The sequence below is a fragment of the Monodelphis domestica genome, chromosome 5 (genome assembly GCF_027887165.1).
Source record: "Monodelphis domestica isolate mMonDom1 chromosome 5, mMonDom1.pri, whole genome shotgun sequence".
Classification (NCBI taxonomy): domain Eukaryota; kingdom Metazoa; phylum Chordata; class Mammalia; order Didelphimorphia; family Didelphidae; genus Monodelphis; species Monodelphis domestica.
In genome coordinates this window covers 179,229,600-179,249,815 of record NC_077231.1, presented here as the reverse complement: position 1 = coordinate 179,249,815, position 20,216 = coordinate 179,229,600, and positions in this window count along the sequence as shown.

Genomic DNA, 20,216 nt, shown 5'->3' with positions numbered 1-20,216 from the left:
AAACAGAAATTTGTTGTCCTTTAAGCCATATATTGACTTAGAAAATCACAAATTAGCATTATCCATGTTATACTTTTATTTTGTTAAGCATTTACCAATTATATTTTAAGCTGGTTCAGATCCAAACTTAGACTAGGCTATAAATATGACACCTCTGATTTAGAAGGAGGTTGAGTCATGCAAATTGGTATACCGAATGCCACTGATGGAATTGTTACCAGTAATGATCATAGATGACTCTACATATTCTTAGGGAATAGATGTCTGTGGTTCTAAGGATTGATCATATAGTAGGTTTGGGAATGGATATATTTAGGGATTAGTGAGGAATTATCTTGAAATTCTTGTATGGTTTGGTCCCACTATATGGCATCACTGCTTCCTGGTTAGCAGGATTATCTTCCTTGTTCTCAATAGAATACCTATTATAATGTCACCTAGAATTACATTTCTTGGTTATCATATCATACTAATAACTGATAATGAGCTTTTAGTTCACCAAAATACCCAGATTTTCCCCACATAATCTATTGACTTGCCATGTTTCTCTTTCTTGCATATGTAAAGTTAATTCTTAGAACTCGAGTTTAAGGTTTTTTATTTATTTCCCAGTTATGCTTTACCTTATCTGGTTCAGCCCATCATTCTAGCTTATCAATTTATTGTTGTAATCTGAAGTTTGTTTCTCAACATGTTAGCAATAACTCCAAACTTTAATCATCTGAAAGTTTAATAAACATACCATCTATACCTTCATCTTAGACATTGTTAAAAACATTGAATAGCCCAGATTCAAGAACCAATCCCTGGGCAATTCCATTAGAGGGCCTCCCTGTAAATTGACATATAGCCAGTAATTAGTACTCTTTGGGATCCAGTCATTTGATCAGTTCTTAGTTCACCAAACTGTGCTATAACCCAGGATATTCTTCTCTATCTCGTCCATAAGAGTAGCATCAGAAACTTCGTCAAATGTTTTGCCGAGCTCTAGATCTACTACTACTACCAACCTATACTACATATATATATATATATATATATATACATATATATATATATATAATAGATACTACCAATCTAGATCCAGATCTGCCAATCTAGTTACCCTTTCAGAAAAAAGAAGAGTTTACCTTGTCATGAACGTTCTTGACAAAATTATGCTGAATTTTTTCCTATTATACATACTCACAAACCTTAATTCCTTTAATCATTTGTTCAAGAATTTTTTTTTTAAGGAAGATAAATCAGTTGCATTCGAATTTAGAATCACTTACTCTTTTCCATTAAAAAAAAAATGGGACATTTGCCCTGCTCCAGTCTTTTGTTACCTCTCCTGTTCTTCATTCAAATATTATTACAGTAGCTACATATTATTGCAAATAAGTCGCTAAGCAATCACACCTGCCAGCTATTTTAGTACCCTGGGATATAGTTCATCTGGAACTGGTGACAGATACATATCGAGGTCACCTCAATGCTCTCTGAGCTGTCTTCTGACTTACCTTTTTTTTTTTCACTTCCTGCTAACCATTTCTGCTCTAACCTTACCAAATGAAAGATCTTTCTTTGAAGAAATAAAAAAATCAAGCAAAGTAAAAGTTGATGTTTAGTCTTATCATCATCTATTAGAGCCATCTCCTTATGATCCTCCTCTTGACCCCTACACACACACACACACACACACACACACACACAGAGTCACCACCCAGAGTCACCCAACCCTGTCTGTTATCTTTAGTATCCATTGTCTGCTGCAGCTGATTCTAGGTTTTAATGCTTCCAATACATTTCTTACTACATTTCATGCTACATTTTAGTACTCAGCCTTAATTACTTGTTCTTATTTTCACTCTTTATTCAATGTCTTTCTAAAATCTGAATTGGTCAGTGAGTTCCCTGTGTATCCACATTAGTACCTCTAGTCAGGTCTTCTTTTTATTCTTAATCAGAAATCATCTCTGACCATGATACAAATACAAATAGAGACTCTAGCTCACTATGCTGTAGTGGTTGAGCTATATGCTTTTTGGAAGAGAGAGAGACAGAGATAGAGACAGAGAGAGGGAGAAAGAGAAGGAGAGAATGACAAAGAGAGAGGGAGAGGGAGGGAGGTAGGGAGAAAACAAGAAAACCAGGGAAGAGATCTTTGCAGCAAAAGGGAATCTGCTTACCAAGGATTTTTAAAAAAATAAATCTATAATTATGTTGCCATGGGTTATCTGTATCCCTGAGTAAATTTATGTTTGAATTGTGTTCTATTGTAAACAGCTTAAATCCTTAGAGAATACACCAAATGATACACTAACGATAATAATATACAATAATAGTATTAATAATAATAATAAGCATTTACATAGACCTTTAAGATTTGTAAAGAACTGAACTCTCTATTATCTCATTTGATCTTCACAACTCTGGAGAGGCAGGCACTATTATTATCTCAGTTTTACATATGAAGAAACCAAGGTAGAGAGCAGTCAAATAATTTTCCCAGGGTCAAACAGCAAGTCTCTGACACAAGATCTGAATTCAACTCTTCCAGATATCAAATTTGTTACAAAGTTTGTAATATCTACATGCTTCAACCCACTTTTTAATTCCTTCACTTGCCTATACTAGTGACCACGGGACCCTTGTGGTTAAATAGGTGAGCATTCAAAAACAGAATAGGTCAAACAGTAGCAAGGATCAAATTTGTTATGCTCCACTGATTTGTAGTGAGTGAAATTTGTTAGAAAAATTTTCCCCATGGGTTCATAGATTTCCACTTATTTTTTATATGTAAAATGCTACTCCACTATCCTTTTATCAGATCTTTAAATGTGACATGTTTTTCTATTGATGTGCTCCATTAATAATTCCCACATGGATAAATGAAAATTTCTTTGGAGCTATTTGTGTTTTCTTCCTTGGGTGAAGATCCCAGTTTCATTGTTTAATACCACTCTGCACATTTCCATAACTGAGATCTTGAATATCATTTCTCCTCTTCTTTCTCATTATTTTCTTTTGTGAATTAATGGAAAAGACTAGTGTTGTTCCTTTTTCTATAATTATTACATCTGTTCCTCTTCTCAGTACTCAATTTGATGATCATATCTGGACATTTTCCCCCTCCTCTCCCTTGATTTTCAATTTAAAAATCTCTTGATGAAATCAGCACATTTCAAGGCAAACATTTTCTTCCCAGGCCTGATTAGATGCACTCCATCATTGGCCAAGAACCCATCATTCCTGTATCTTAAACCATGGGCTAGAAAGCCAAGCCCTATTCTCCAACACCGTATTTTAGCCAGAGATGTCACTCTTGTAACTGGAGAGGAGGATTAGAACTGAAAGGCAAAACTCTTCAACATGCAGGTCTTGTGCAATAAGAATAACCATTTGGAAAGCAGAGTAATGCTTTTTGGAAACCAGAATAGTTTTCTACTCGGCCAATTTCCAAACTGATTCTTGCAATGTTCATGATATCTTTACTCTTTTGTGTCTCCTCTTTGCATGACTTTTTGTCCTTACTTAAAGTTAAAATTTCCCCTTTTTTAATCTTCAAATTTTAAAATTTCCTTTTATCTATCAAATGTTGCTCTCTCAGTTTATGGCACACACCTATCACAGAAGTATGAATTCCTAATCCTCAGGAGTGTCATAATACCTTGAATAAGAATTATTGCACAAATATATCAAAGATTTTTTTTAAATTTTGTCATAGTTGCCAGTAGAACATCATTAAAAGGGAGCTTAGGCTCCTAGAGCTCTATATTTAATACAGCTATTTGTGCAACATAAGTAGGAACAATTATATTCATGAATAATTTAAGCCATGATGAAAAAAATATTATCTATTCCTACTCCAAATTTCTATGTTAGGGAATATAATTAGTTATTTCTACATCCTATTAATAGGAATTAATGTAGGCAATTAAGTATATTCTTTATTTATATCTATTTTTCACTTTTGTTTATATTCCCTCCCACTTATAAACAAACTATTCTGTATTTCTAGCCTCATGTCTTTATTATTAACTATATGTGAATGTTTGCACACACATGCATATATTCTATCATTTGAATGCTGGATATATATCTTATATGTCCAATCAGGAGAACATATAAAATATAGGTCCAATTACATAGGACAGTTAGGTAGTGCATTGACTAGAGCTCTGAACCTAGAACTTAGAAAGCCCTGAAATCATATCTAGCCTCAGGCACTTACTAGCTATGTGCAACTGGACAAATCATTTAGCCTATGGCTGCCTCAGTTTCCTCATCTGGAGAAAGGGAATAACACATATCTCCCAGGGTTCTTGTGATGATAAAATGAAATAATACGTTAAAGTGCTTTGCAAGCCTCAAGGAACTGTATAAGTGATTAATATTACTAGAGATGAGGGTGATAATGCTGATGAATATTCAACTAATATTTCATCAAGAAATAGGGCACGTTCATATCCTGTTCATAATGGCTGGACTCAAGTAATTAGACTATAAGTCTCTCCATGGAAGAGAGCATGTCTTGTGCCTTCTTTGTATACCTTTCAGTGCCCTAAACATAATACATGGCCACCAAATGGTGGTAATGATGATGAAACTCAAGCAATAAATACAAGATATCAAATACTGTTAATTGTGACATAGAATGGGAGAAGGGAAAGAAAGGTCTGATTTGTTCTATAGCTTTTCTCTTTAATGAAAAAAACATACACTACACCAAAGCAGAGATTTAACATTTTAGAACACCAAATCTCCCTGGGTTCTGTTTGACTTTAAGAATGTGAAAATCTCCTCTCACCCAAGAAACCAAGATCAGAGAAGAGCAATATGTACCAAATTTGGAGAGCCAACTTGGACAAGTACAATCTTTACTACAATCATATTAGGAGACACCCTGAGGAGATGAGAAGAGAAGGAGCTTGCCAGAGATTCACAAAACCAACAGACTGGCCATTTATTGCTCTCAGATGCTTTATGATACCATTGAGTGCAGGAGGGCACACAGAGAGGTGCAAGCATAGAGGGTGCACTGATATATTTGCAAATCCTCATTGGTGGTTGCCATGGAGGCAGCCAGTAATGGCGTAGAGGGAACAAGTACAAGGACACAGAAAAAGAGCCATGTCTGTGCCACATACACTGAGAAAGAAACCTGCAAAACTCTCACCTCTCATTGGCCATCACTATGGAGACAGCCTTTAAAAGCATGTAGGAGATGGAAATCTGCAGCTGGTTTAAACACACACACACACTCACATACACACAACCCTCAGAGGGATGAATATCAGCATGAAGAAAATATTTTGAACTCAGTTTCATAGACTGATTTTGGGAACTATTAATAACATAACAACCCTGGAAAATCCCCTTAGACACAGAGAAAATATCATACCATTGGATGATTATGAAGAATCTTCTCTCCTGCCACCCCCAGTCTCCAGTGTTTAGTGCAAAAAAAAAAAAAATTACCCAGTCCATCAAATCTTACCTCTGGGCTGTTATATCAAACTCCAATGTCATTGGTTCCCATTAACAGGTCACCCTTTCGAGCCCTGAATATAACATCTCTCTGTACATAACACACTTAAAAACCATAAATGCCTAATGCTTGTCATATGGGCATATTTCATAGTTTATCAGCTCTTTGCACCTTGGGTGAACAGTTTTCAGTAATGCATTATTAATTGGACTTACCTCCATTCACTCCACTATCTTAAACAATCAGTTAAAAGCTTTGCCCTGCTGCTTCTGTAGCATCAAAGGATCTTATGTTGCCTCCTCCCACACCCCCACTCCTACCTCCCCATACACCTCTCCACTGCTTAGCATTTATCCAGAGGGGATGACTAGTACACTATCATCTTTTGAACTATTTTCCAGTTTTTCATTTGTACTCTCCTCCTGCTGTGTGTGTTAAGCTAAGCTATCTGACTCTAAAGGTATATCCTTCCTACTAAAATAACATTGTAGAAAAGTACAATTTCATCCAAGAGAAATTTATGTAGAAAGGAGAAAAACAATCCTCCTGCGAATGTGGAGAGAAAACATCACTTATAATTTACTGAGACAAGAACTACAGGGGAAAAACTAGCCTATTATCATGGGGAAGAAATTAATATGGAAATAGTTAGCTAAGAAAGGAGAAAATTGTGGCCATACATATTTCAGTGTGTAGATTTTATTAACTCTATGTGACCTTGAACAAGTCATTTAATCTCAATGGGTCTGCATTTCTTCCTAGTAAATTGAGGGAGATTGGACTACCCTACCTTTAAATCCCTTCCTATTCTGAATCAACGAACGATTATCCCAAGAACACTAGATTGAAACTAAAAACTGGATATGGAATTTAGTACTTGAAAAATGCATGAGTAGGTTACATGTTATAACATGTAGCTGACATACATGAAGCTGACATAGAGTTGGTGTTTGCATCCTATCCAAGCTTCAAGCACAGAAGCTTAGAGGGTTCTCATTCAAGGACCAGGGAGTGCCAAGCTATGAGGAGCTGAGATTCTGTCATTTTTCTATTTGGTATTTCTATTGCCATAAATCCCCCAGATCAAAGGATATCTTTAATTGAAGGGGAAGGCACAGCCTTCCTCTTGTTCCAGAAATCACACAGATGACTTGGGTTGCTGCTGCATATATCACTATTTCCCTTCATTGTGTCTAAGAATAGATTTCTCTGAAAAAAAGAATCCTGAATGCAGGAGATAGTCCCAGGTATCCAATGCCCTACTTCCCCTTTCCACCCAAACAAGTGCTTAACTAGCATGCACCCTCTTGAATTCCAAGAGGCACAGCTCTATAAGATAATTCTCCATTATGTGTGAACACAATGTTTTCTGCCTAGGGAAATGTTCGGAGCAGCACATAAACAATAAGGCTATATGCTCATTTAGTGGAAGATGTCCAGAACTTGTCTTTGCCTAACTTTCATTTGAATCCATCTGCCTCAGGTTGTCCACACATCCCTATAACAACAGACACAGAAATATCAAAGGTGTTATACAAACAGATGGAAGACAATCTTGAAAATTCTGGCTAGAATGAGTCTAAACTATCACAGAGGAAAGGCAGTCTAGCTCCTGGTATTTTGCTGTCATAAAGATGCTCACAGCTGGACAAATCCCCCTACCAATCCTTCCCCCCACCCCCCACTACCCTGGCCAGGTGCTTGGAGACTGGATTCAATTGTGCAAGGTCAGATTCACACTGTAGATCTCAAACAAATCCACAAAACATGTCAGCGCTTAACAGATGCCTTCTTAGCTGAACTCTGTCCTGGTTCTGAAGTAGCATAAGGCCTGGCTTTGATGTTACACTGTTCCTACCCTGTCGGCTTCTTAGCCGGGAAGATGCTATAGCTGAACAGATACCAGGATGCTGACCAAAGCTACCCTAAGGATGCAATAAAAGGCAACTGACCCCAGACTGCTGACCTGTGTTGCCCTCAGACTTACATAGTCACTTCCTACTGTCAGCAATATGTAAACAGATGCTGCATTCCCTGAGTGTTTGGCAGGAGAAAGAAATGCTGTGACCACTCAAGGAAAGCTCCCAGTAATGCACATTGGAGCAAGCTGTCAAAACAAAACCTTTTGAGCTTGAGGAGAATCCCACCTCTCACAAAAGAAATCTGGTTTTTAGACAATAAACCAAGAAGAAAGCACAAAGAGGTAGATTTGGTTGGGATACGAGAATTCTCAAAAGTCATATAGCTTTAAGAGAGTTTCATTCTCCAGTAGATAAATGGTCAAAGGGTATATGAAAAGGCTGTTCTCCCTAAGTTAACAATATGTTAAACATATGAAAAATGCTCCAAATCAATAATAAAGAAATACACATTAAAAGGATTCTGAGGTGACTACTTCATATCTATTGGATTGGTGAAAATGATAATAAAAGGAAATGACCATTGTTGAAAGGGATATGGGGAAACAAACTAATGTGTTATCAGTGGAACCATGGATTGGTTAAGAAATTTGAACTATGCCCATTTCCCAACATTTAGCAGAAAATGGTCCCTAAATGAAAAATTTTGTGGTAAACATCCCCATATCACTAAAAAGAGAAAGCAAAACCCAACATTCAGCTCCTGTAGATTCCAATAGGTCTATTGAAGGAGGTGAGATACCACTGAAGATGAATTAAAGCCAGCTAGATCTGAATGAGTATCAAGTACAAGAAATGCTTCCAAGGTCTCTTGGAAGTGTGAGAATGAAAATTAATATATAATAACTCAAATATTATATTTGTAAGATTTATTAAAATAAAAAACTAGAGTAAAAGGAGTTAACTAACTCAAGAAAAGGAGCTAACTCAAGCCCCGACCTCCATCAAGAAGAGGAGAGAGGGAAAAGTTACCAAAAAACTTAAACAAATGTGACCACCAACATAGTAGAGAGAGGAGAGGAATTCTGGGAAATACTGAAGGACTTCTGGGGGATGAAGTCCAAGGGTTCAAAATTCTAATTAATACAGAAGGCAGTAGGAGCTGCCATGCTTCTCTTGATTTGAAGAGTTTCTTTTCTTCCAGCCTTCCTCATGTTGAAGCAAGCCCCAATGTCTATGTGAGGGTCAATAGGCAAGTCTTTGACAGCCAGGGAATTTAAGGGAATAAGCATTGAGAAAGTGCCTATGATGTGTCAGACACAGTACTAAGCCCTTTTTATAAATATTTGTAATAAATAAGTACAATAATACAAATACAAAAATATAATACTCAGAGTAAGTACAAATAAATATCATCTGATCCTCACAACAACTCAGAGAAATCAATGTCGTTACTATTCCCATTTTATAATTGGGGAAGTAGAGGCAGACAGTGGTTAAGTGACTTGTCCAGGGTCACACACCCAGTAAATGGTATCTAAAGCCCTATTTGAACTCATCATCCTGACTCCAAGCCCAACACTCTGTCTGCTACATCACCAGATACTTCTAGTGTGAGGTTCCTCTTTATACAGGAAAAACAAAACAAAACAAAACAAAAAAACCTCCCCTTCTGATGTTGGTTCTTTTCCATGGGTCCTTTGCTGTTTAGGTATTCTAGCCAGCACTTGCTTGAGGTAGTGGACAGCCTATTTGAATACTAATTGGCAAGGGCACATGTGCCTAGTTCAAGAGTAGTCATCTCTGCACTTAGGGAAGCATGACTTTGACACATATTCAAGATCCTCAGTGGCCTGATGTGTAAGCATCTGCTCTCTAGAGAGAAACCCAGAATGGCCTGGCCCTCATAATTAACATAATGATGATATACAGTGGCTGACATGGGGAAGGCTCTGTTATCTCAGGATAGGCAGAATATTCAGTGTGGATGCTAATAAATATTCTGAAAGTGACCTTGACTGAGGCTACTGTTATCTTGGGGTGGGGGGTGGGGGCAAAACCTATTGTAGAAGTTACAAGGAAAGGAAAAAAACCTGTTATAATTTTGACAAGAAAATTTATGAGGCTACAAGCAGCTATGCTAAAAGACAACAATTAACTCAACATGCAAGCAAAAAGGATTTCAACATTTTGTTCTACTGAATGAAATGGGATTTTTTTCTAGTCAACAAAAAATACAATGGGATATTCTATTCTTCATACCATTAAGTCAATTATATAATTATAAATATGTGATCTACTGGGGCCATTTGCAAAATGACCATTTTTTTCATTTGTCTTTTCCCTTCCCGAACCTTCATCAAGGATGCCCATGATAAGTGTGTAGATTATTCTTATAAATATGGTAAATATAATCTTCCAAATTTCCTTATTGAGAGCAATATGAGCCTTCTAATCATCAAGGTTTAAAATTAGAATCATCTTTAATGCTTCCCTTTCCTGCCAGCTCCATATGCAGACACTAAGTCTCAAGTCCCCATTCGCATTCACCGTCCTACTTCAGACCCCATAATTTATCCCCTGACCCTTCAATAGCCTCCTAATTTGTGTCTCTGCTCCAAATCTCTCTTCTCTCCAATTCATAGTCCACCCAGCCGCCAAATAGATTTTCCTAAAATACAGGTCTGACCTTGCTAAGAAGGACAATTCCTTCCTCTTACCTTTAAGATGAAATATAAATTCCACTCTTCATCATTTCATGCCCTTCACAATCTGGCTCGTCAATCGACCTTTCCATGTTAATGTCCCACTATTCCCCTTCACCCACTCTTAATTCTTAGACTGTTCCTCATCTCCCACTCTGCACAAGTGGTTCCCATAGATCCGGAAGAGATCCTGTTTTCTACTCAACTTCATGACATGATCCCTTTTCAAGGTTCACCTTCAGGACTGCTCCTACAAGAGGCTTTTCCTGACTCCCCCAGTTGTGGTGCCTTCCTCACTGAAATTACTTTGACTATAATTTCTATTTACTTATTGGGTACATGTTATTTCTCCCCAGTAGAATGTAAGTTCCTTGAGGATGCATCATTTCTTTTTTGTCTAGCACCTAATAAATATTTCTTTTGCATTGATTTATTTAAGTTTGTAATTACATTGATATAGTGTGTCCCAAAAGACAATGCACTTTTAGCCTTATTAAAGCTTAAAACTGTACTGAGATTTGGGGGCATCCTGTATAATATTTTGAATAGCTTAAAACTAAGACTTTTGAAAGATCCTATATGATAGCCTTGTTAAGATAATTTTTTTCTTAATTTCTCCCTTTTTCTATTTAAGAGGAAAGGGAGCAAAAAGATTTCTGAGTAAGAGACCCCCTCCTGTGCAAACTGTCAGTTGGTGACAGTTAGAAGGGTGTGGCAGAGAGTTAATCCATTATAGCTGGCAGTTGGAAGTGACTTTTGTCTCTGGGTACCCTGGGGAGAGGAGTGTGTGGCTCTCTCTCTTTGGGACTATGAGGAATCAGAGAAACGGATTTAAGGCCTTACCAGGCTTATTGATTATTGATTATCATGGGTAGATAGGTAGATAGATAGTGGGTAAATTATTAGATAGTCAAAGTAGAAAAGTTAGGCCAGCTGCAGATAGATTTGTTTTTTAGAAAAATTTTAGTTAGGATTGGGATCTTGGGTATAGTTATAAGCTATTATAAGATTACTCTCACTTTCCTCCTTTCTATTTCCTATTTGTACTTTCCTAATAATAAAACTAAGTATTTTGTGTTTAAGAAACAACTCTCCTGACTTTGTTCAAATGCCAACCTGAAAAATTCAACCCTTCACAACCTATAGATATATATGATACTAGCACTTATTTATTTTCATAAAGATAAAAATATATTAAGTAGATACTATAAAAATACATATAAAAATATATGTATAATGTAAGACAAAATTTTAGAATTTTTGTTTATTTTTACCACCACCCTTGGATTTTTTTAATTATCCTGATATGACTTCATATGATTTTTTTGACATCTTCACCTTCTTTCTTAGAATTTATACTAAGCATGAATTCCAAGGCAGAAGAATAGTAAAGGCTAGCCAAATAGAGTCAAGAGTTAAGCCCAGGGCCACACAATTAGGAAGTATCTGAGACAAGCCTTGAACCCAAGACCTGCTGTCTCCGGGCCTGACTCTTTATTCACTGAGTAACCTAGCTGCCCACTTAAAATTATATTTAGACTCTATTAAAGAGATAGAGGTAGTGTGACATAATAAATAGAGAACTAGACTTAAGTCAGTAGGACACTGGTTTATGCTCCTTGTCTGACACATACTGGTTCTGTAACCAAGGACAAATACCTCTCAGAAGTGTCCCAGACAACTCTCTAAGATTACATAAATTTCAGAGGAGTTCATCTGCATTGGGAGAAGAAGATCCTCATTGGGAGCTCTTTTAGCTAATGAAATCACAGGTTCAAAAAAAATCCTTTTATGGCAAATAGCATGCATTTAGATATATTGGCTTATAGCTTTATACACACATGACTCATCCTAATTTTCCAAAGCCTAAAATTTCAATTAAAAGTCATAATGAGAAACAACTGTGCATTTGCTTTAGCAATACAGAATCTAGGTTAATGTTTAAAACCATTCCAGTCATTCTGAAAAACAACCAATTTAATTTGTAGTGTATAGATTTAGAACTTGAATATATCTTAAAAGCCATCTAATCCAACCCTCTCATTTTACAGATGAGAAAATAGAAAGCATTTAATCAATAAATAAACATGTATTAAGCAACTACTATATGGTATACACTATGTTAAGCTCTGGGGATACAAAAAGGCAAAAAATAAAAAAGCAGTTCCTCTCCTCAAGGAGCTTACATTCTAATGAAGAAGACAACATGCATACAAATTTCTACAAAGGAAGCTATTTACAGGATAAGTAAAAAATGATTAATAGAGGGAAAGAACTAGAATCAAGAGGGATTGGGGAAGGCTGCCTGAAGAAAGTGAAAGTCCTTGAAGGCTAGGTGAGTTGCCTAAAGTCACACAGGTAGTAAGCAAGCATCAAAAGCAAGATTGGAACCTAAATCCTCTATCTCCAGAGTCAGTACTTTTTTTACTCTGCCATATGATTCAACAAACATTTATTAAGTATCTACTATGTACAAGGCATTGTGGAAGACTCTGAGAAAAAACAAAGGAAGATTCCGTTTTGCCTTCTGAAATTTATCATCATTGCTTTATAGTCTGGAATGGAATGAGAGTGATGGATTTGTCCAAGAAATGAGATCTAAGGGATATTGAAGAGAGAGGGCATATTTTTAATAGGAAGATTAGAAAAGAAGGAGGATGCACCTGAGCTGGGCCTTAAAGAAATGAAAGGATTTAAATAGTCAAAGATCAGGAGGAGTGGATCAATGGAATAGACTAGGGGTAAATGACCTCAGCAAGCTAGTATTCGATAAACCCAAAGATGCCAGATTTTGGGACAAGAACTCACTATTTGACAAAAAATGCTGGGGAAAACTAGAAAACAGTATGGGAAAAATTAGATTTAGATCAACATCTTACACCCTATACCAAGAAAAATTCAAAATGGGTAAAGGACTTAAATATAAAGAGTGAAATCATAAATAAATTAGGTGAACATAGAGTAGTATACCTGTCAAATCTGTGGGAAAGGAAGGAATTTAAGACCAAGCAAAGGATAGAGAACATTACAAAATGTAAAATGAATAACTTTGATTATATCAAATTAAAATTTTTTGTACGAACAAAACCAATGCAACCAAAATTAGAAGGAAACAACAAACTGGGGGAGGGGGAGGTTGATTATAACAAAACTTTCTGACAAAGGTTTAACTTCCCAAATATATAAGGAATTAAGTCAAATTTACAAAAAACCAAGCCATTCCCAATCGATAAATGGTCAAGGAAAATGAATAGGCACTTTTCAGATGAAGAAATAAAATTATCAATAATCCCATGGAAAAGTAGTCTAAATCCCTCCTAGAGAAATGCAAATCAAAACAATGCTGAAGTACCACCTCACACCTGGCAGATTGGCCAATATGGTAGTAGTAGTCTCTCGGTGACAGAGAATGACTATTGTCTTTGTGCAGTTTCATCTACGGTGTACCCTCATGTGGCTTTGGAGTCCAAAGGCTGAGGCGCACAGTTTGTGGCACATGGGGCCTGGGACGCCAGTTGTTACGGGAGGTGCAGTTGTGGCCTGGTGTCGGCGTTCACACACAGGGGCAAGACGTCGACGTCGTTCATCTTCAAAGGTGGTGGCGGTATGGTGAATGTGGGTTCGAGAGCTGCTTCTGTCAGAGGCAGCGAGTTCTAGTTGCTTTGGTGTAATGCCAGCCCACTTCAAGTTGGACTTTAGCTGATCCTTGAATCTTCTCTTTGGTCGGCCTTGTTTCCTGAGTCCAGCTGACAGCTCACCATAGAATACCTGTCTTAGTATTCGCTGTGGGTCCATGCAGATGACGTGTCCAGACCATCGTAGCTGGGTTCTGAGGACCAGGACTTCGATGCTGGTGGAGTTGGCTCTGTCGAGGACTTCCTGGTTGGTGATTTGGTCCTGCCATCGGATCCTCATGATTGACCGGAGAGAGCATTGGTGGAATTGCTCCAGCTGTTTCATGTGCTTCTGGTACAGTGTCCATGTCTCACAGCCGTACAGGAGCGAGCTGAGGACCACTGCGTTGTACACTTTGAGCTTCGTCGCAGTGCTTACAGCTCTGTATTGGAGGACTTGGAGCTCAGCCGCCAGAGTGCCTGGCTGGCCTTTTGGATCCTGGCATTAATCTCGTGGTCAAGGGACACGTCGTTGGCGATGGTGCTGCCCAGGTACTTGAAAGTGTTGACATTAGAAAGTTGGGTGCCGTCGATTGTAATGCATGGCTGGTTCGTTGGCCTCCCTGGTGCAGGTTGGAACAGCACCTCTGTTTTGCTGAGGCTGATAGTCAGGCCAAACAGTTTTGTTGTGGTAGAAAACCTGTCCACAATGGTTTGGAGATGATTTTCTTGGTGGGCCATGAGAGCACAGTCATCTGCGAAGAAAGCTTCCAGGATGAGTCTCTCTGTTGTCTTTGTTTTTGCAGTCAGGCGGCGAAGGTTGAATAGTGAGCCATCCAGTCGGTATTTGATGTAGACGCCCAGATCTAGATCCATCACAATATGTCGTAATACTTGGGTGAAAAATAGGTTGAATAGTACCGGAGCGAGGACACAGCCTTGTTTCACGCCATTGGAGATGTTGAAGCGATCGGAAGTCTCTCCACCAGATAGGACTTCCCCTGTCATGTCGACATGAAAGAGCTGGATCAGTTTGACGAATTTTGCTGGGCAGCCGAGCTTGCTAAGGATCACCCATAATGCATCCCTGTTTACTATGTCGAACAACTTCATCAGGTCTATGAAGACAATGTAGAGACTCAAGTTCTGCTCAAGGCATTTTTCCTGCATTTGCCTCACCGAGAAGACCATGTTGATGGTGCTGCGATCTTGTCAGAAGCCACATTGTGATTCAGGCAGGTTCTGCTCTGAAACAGATGACAGGAGTCTGTTGAGTATAACACGGGTGAGGATCTTTCCAGCAGTGGAGAGTAGTGAGATGCCTCTGTAGTTGTCACAGGCTGCTCATGCACCTTTGTTCTTATATAGGGCTACAATGGAGGCATCTCTGAGTTCTGGGGGCATGTCTTCCTCTTCCCATATGCTGGTCAGTACTATGTGGAATGCCTGGAGCACCTTTCCCTTTAAGGCCTTGTACACCTCGATTGGGATCCTGTCTTTACCTGGTGCCTTGCCTGCACTCATTTGTTTAATGGCTTTTAGCAAAGGAAAGTGATAAATGTTGGAGGATATGTGGCAAAATTGGGACACATACACTGTTGGTGAAGTTGTGAATTGGTCCAACCATTCTGGAAAGCAATTTGGAATTATACCTGTCAGATAGAAAAAAAAAACAAACACAGAACTATTAAATAGTCAAAATCACCCTTTAATCAAGGGAAAAGGGGTTAGCACTACTAAGTACGACAACAGAGCTGCTCCCCAAGACTGCACAGAGTCTGGATGCCCATGTCACTGACCCCTGGAAGTGCCACCAACTCAGGATGGCTTCCAAGGAACAAAAGAACTTGGGGAACCTATATACCACTCTAGATGACCTGGGGGGTTTAGGATTAGAGGGACAGTTGATTGACTTTACAATGGTAAGAAAGGAAAATGAGGAGTTCCAGACAGGAATAACAGTGAGGGGCTGATGCCCTACAATGGACACAAAAGGGAAAGATTCAGCCCAGGGCTGGGCCACCTTGGTAATGGACCTTAGCCTAGGAGGAGAAACCATTGGGACAAAAGGGATGCTTAATATTGGATGGGTTTAGCTGTTCCCACCCAAACTAGCAGGAAGTCCATTGTCTGGTGAAGAGGGACCTTCCCTCAGGGGGAAACCTCTCCAGTGACAAGGTCAAAACCTGGGGTTTCTACACTCAAACTAAATAAACTGGGGGTTTCTATATTTCCATGTTGACAATACCCAGAGAAAGAACTGGGAGAAAAAAAACACAGAAGAAAAACAACTGCTTGATCACATAGGTTGATGGGGATATGATTGGGGATGTAGACTCTAAATGATCACTCTATTACAAATATTAATAATATGGAAATAGGTCTTGATCAATGATATATGTAAAACCCAGTGGAATTGCTAATTGGCTGTGGAATTGCTAATTGACTATAAGAACAGGGGTGGGAGGAGGGGAGGGAAAGAACATAAACCATGTAACCATGGGAAAATATTCTAAAATTAATTAATTAAATAAATAAAATTAAATTTAAAAAAAGACTGCCTGCCCTTTGATCCAGCCATACCACTTCTGGGTTTATACCCCAAAGAGATAATAAGGAAAAAGATTTGTACAAAAATATTTATAGCTGCATTCTTTGTAGTGGCAAAAAATTGAAAAATGAGGGGGGTATCTATTGATTGGGGAATGGCTGATCTATGGCAATCAGAAAACTGAGCACATGACATTTCTTTGTTGGCTATAAATCATGGTTGCTGTCCAACTAACGTAATAAAGGGTTCTTTGCAAAACCATACACACCTCTGAGACAAAAAGGATGAGTGAGTTTATATTTGGACGTGTCCTGCTACAGAACTCTGCCTCTGTGGCATCCAGATACTTCTGTCCCTTCATTGTGCATCTGGGTATTTCATTCTGGGTCAGCATCCAGGGTACTAACTGGTCCAAATAAAATGTGTCTTATTTTCAAAAGAACATAGTTCAAGATGGTGGGCTAGAGACAACTCAACCATACTCTCCCAATATTCCCCTCCAAACAACCTTAAAATAATGCATCTAATAAAATTTTGGAGTGCCAGAGTCAACAAAAGTCAAGGTGAGACATTTTTATGGCCATAAAAGACTGTCCAAAGCATACACATACTTACAGGGGCAACCACAACAGCTACAACATCAGCTTCAGAGACTCTTGGGCCAAAGACAGTAAAGAAGTCTGACAAAATGGTCAGAAAGATATCACAGAGGGATCTTTTGCTAGCACTGTGTACAACAGTCCCTGATTGGCAATCTTATTGCCTGTGCATAGTTCTAAAAGTCACAGTTCCAGGGAGAGAAAAATTCTGATGGTCTCAGGGGATCAGGGACACTAGTCACAGTTCCAGTGCCAAGAGGAGTGCTAGCTTTTGTGGTATGAAAAGTTTTTGGTGTTTCCAACATAATGTGATTCTGGGAGATGTGTGGTGCCTGCTCTCCTGGTCTGTGTTCGGGTCTTTACCTGGGAAGGGTCTCTGCTGTCCTGTATCTACAAGTGCTAGAACTCCTCTTGGATATGAATCAATAATGTTGAAATTATCTCCAAAAAAAGGGGGAGAGCAGATAAGAAAGAAGGATGCCCTGGGAGGAAGGAGAAAGAAAGGGTAGAATGGGGGAAATTTTCTCCCTTAAAAGAAGAGCACAAAGAACAGCTTTTAAAGTGGAGGGGGAGACTTCTGGGTAAACATGGCGGCAGTCTAGACACAGGACTCTTCCTCTTCTCAGCACCTACTGTTATAGACTACCTCAAAAGACAAAAAAAAAAAAACCAACCCAATTCATATCAATGAAGGACTCTACAGTAGGGAGCAGCATTGAAAGTACGTGGGATTTGGGCATTTCCACACTATAAGGGGGTGAAAAAGCTTCCACCGAAATGTGAGCTGATCTACCCTCCCCCACTCCACCTAAGGAAAGGAGCCAGAGACAGAGAGACAGCATACTAGAATCAGTGAGTGAGCGAGGGGCACTTCTAGAGCAAGTGAGGGGCACCTATAGGTCCTTGACAGCTGACTAAGACTACCAAAGACCTATCGCTGAGAGAAGCTTAACCTGAAAGCACAGCAGGCTGAAAGGAAAGCAGGCTGAAGAGCACATACCATGGGCGCCCACGGGAAGATAGCACAAAGAAGGGCAGCAAATAATAGAAGATGTAGAAATTTGAGAGCTGGTCTCAGGCAAAAATCCTTGCTCCTTACCTCCATACACAGAGGACCTGCTATCCTCACTCAGATTTCTGACTGGAAAGGGAAGGGAAAACCACCATAGTGATGGCAAACAGTGCCCAGGAACAACTTCCCAACACCAAGAAAAACAAGAAGAAGGGGTTGACCTTGGATAATTTTTATGGAGGAAAAACTCAGGCTACAGAAGAAATAGAAGAGGAAATGCAAATAAATGCACCAAAACCTTCCAAAAAAATGGAAATTGGCCACAAGCTCTTGAAGAATTTAAACTGGAGCTTATCAAAAAGATGGAAGATTTCTGACAAGAAAAGTGGAAATAGTTTAAAAAGAAAATAACAGTTTAAAAGACAAGAACTCCCAATTGGAGAAACAGCCGGAAGCCACGCAAAGCAGGATAGACTGAACCAAAAAGGAAAATCAAAAGAAGAAAACCAGGCCTTAAAGACAAGAATTGGGCCATTGTAAGCCAATGATCTTGCAAAACAGCAAGAATAAATAAAGCAAAGTCAAAAGATTGACAAAATAAAAGAAAACATAAAATGTCTCACTGACAAGATGACAGATCATGAAAACCAATCACAAAGAGACAATTTGAGAATATTGGTCTACCTGAAAACCCAGAAATAAACAGAAATCATGACATTATACTACAAGAAATTATCCAAGAAAACCACCCTGGTGTTCTTGAACAAGGGGGTAAAATAGACATTGAAAGACTTCATAGAACACCTTCTACACTAAATCCTCAAAAGACAACTCCCAGGAATGCAATTGCCAAGTTCAAGAGTTTCCAAGCTAAGGAGAAAATTTTACAAGAAGCCAAAAAGAGACAATTCAGATATCAAGGAGCACCAATCAGGATTACACACGATCTGGCAGCTTCCACACTAAAAGCCCACATGGCTTAGAATATGATATTCAGAAAGGCAAGAAAATTGGGTCTTCAACCAAGGATCACCTATACTCATCAAAACTGACTATATACTTCCAGTGGAAAGTATGGGCATTCAACAAAATAGAAGATTTCCAAGTATTTGTAAAGAAAAGACCAGAAGTAAGTGAAAAGTTTGATATCTAAACACAAAGATCAAGAGAAACATGAAAAGGTAAATAAGAAAGAGAGGAAAAGGGGAAAAATGTTTTTTTTATTCAAACTTTCTTTAAGGGCTTCAATAAGATCAAATTGTTTATATTAATACATGGGGAAAATGTTATTTGTAACTCTCAAAAATTATATTCACTATTATAGTAATTAGAAGAATCATTCACAGGAAGAGATTGGTGTAATAAGTGGTATAAAATGATATGCAAAAAAAAGAAAAAGGGAGGGGATAATAAAGGATGGCACCAAGAGATACTTGAAGAAATAAGATAAATAGGATAATCATTATCACACAAAGAGACACATGGGAAGGGGAGGGAAAGAATGCTCTTAGAAGAAGAAGAAGAAAGTGCTAATAGGTAATACTTAAACCTTATTCTCAGTGAAATCAATTCTGAGAGGGAAGAGCATGTAGATCCATTGGGGTATTGTGATATCGAAATCACTTTAAAAGACTGATATATATTAATTTAAGGTCACCAAGGAATTCAGCTATGTAATTCCTAAATGAAAACTCAAGTCAGCAGTCAACCTTTTATGGAGTTTTTAATTACAAACAGGAGGAAGAAAGGTATTAGAGAGAGAGAGAGAGAGAGAGAAAGGAGAGAGAAGGGAATAGGACTTATATACCCCCTCTGTTTAGGCTGGGCCAAAGGCCCTAGCCCTTAGATAGCTGAGGCAAAGAAAAGAGATCAGTCCCTATCACTCACATGACCAAAATGGAGAAACAGTCTCAGGGGCCTCCACCTCCAGCCTCCTTCAGAGCAAGCCCTCCTCTCAGACCTCTCCAGGACCTCTCCCTCCAGGACCTCTCTCCTCTCAGACTCCTTCAGAGCAAAACCTCTCAGAGAAAAACCTCTGGAACCCCTCTCTGTCCTCAGACCCCACTATCTTTAAGGAAACCATCTAAGTCCCCTCCCCTCAGTTCTCACATCTACCAATCACTGTCCATGTCTCCCCTGTGCCAATGGTGGCTCTAGCTTAACCCAGGTCCGCCCAGAGGTCTGTGGCTTTGCACATGTCTGTTGAAGGTCATATTCTCAAATAATTAAATTTTGATCTATGCTGCAGCCCTTCCTAAATCCTGTTAGGACTGAGTAGGGTGGAGATTGTACTTTCCAAGACCTGGTTCTGTCATTCCAAGTATCTCTATTGTATCAATTCTAAAATCAATCATGACTCAAAGAAATTCCTGTTCTATGCTTAAGCATAGGTCAAAGCCCTTT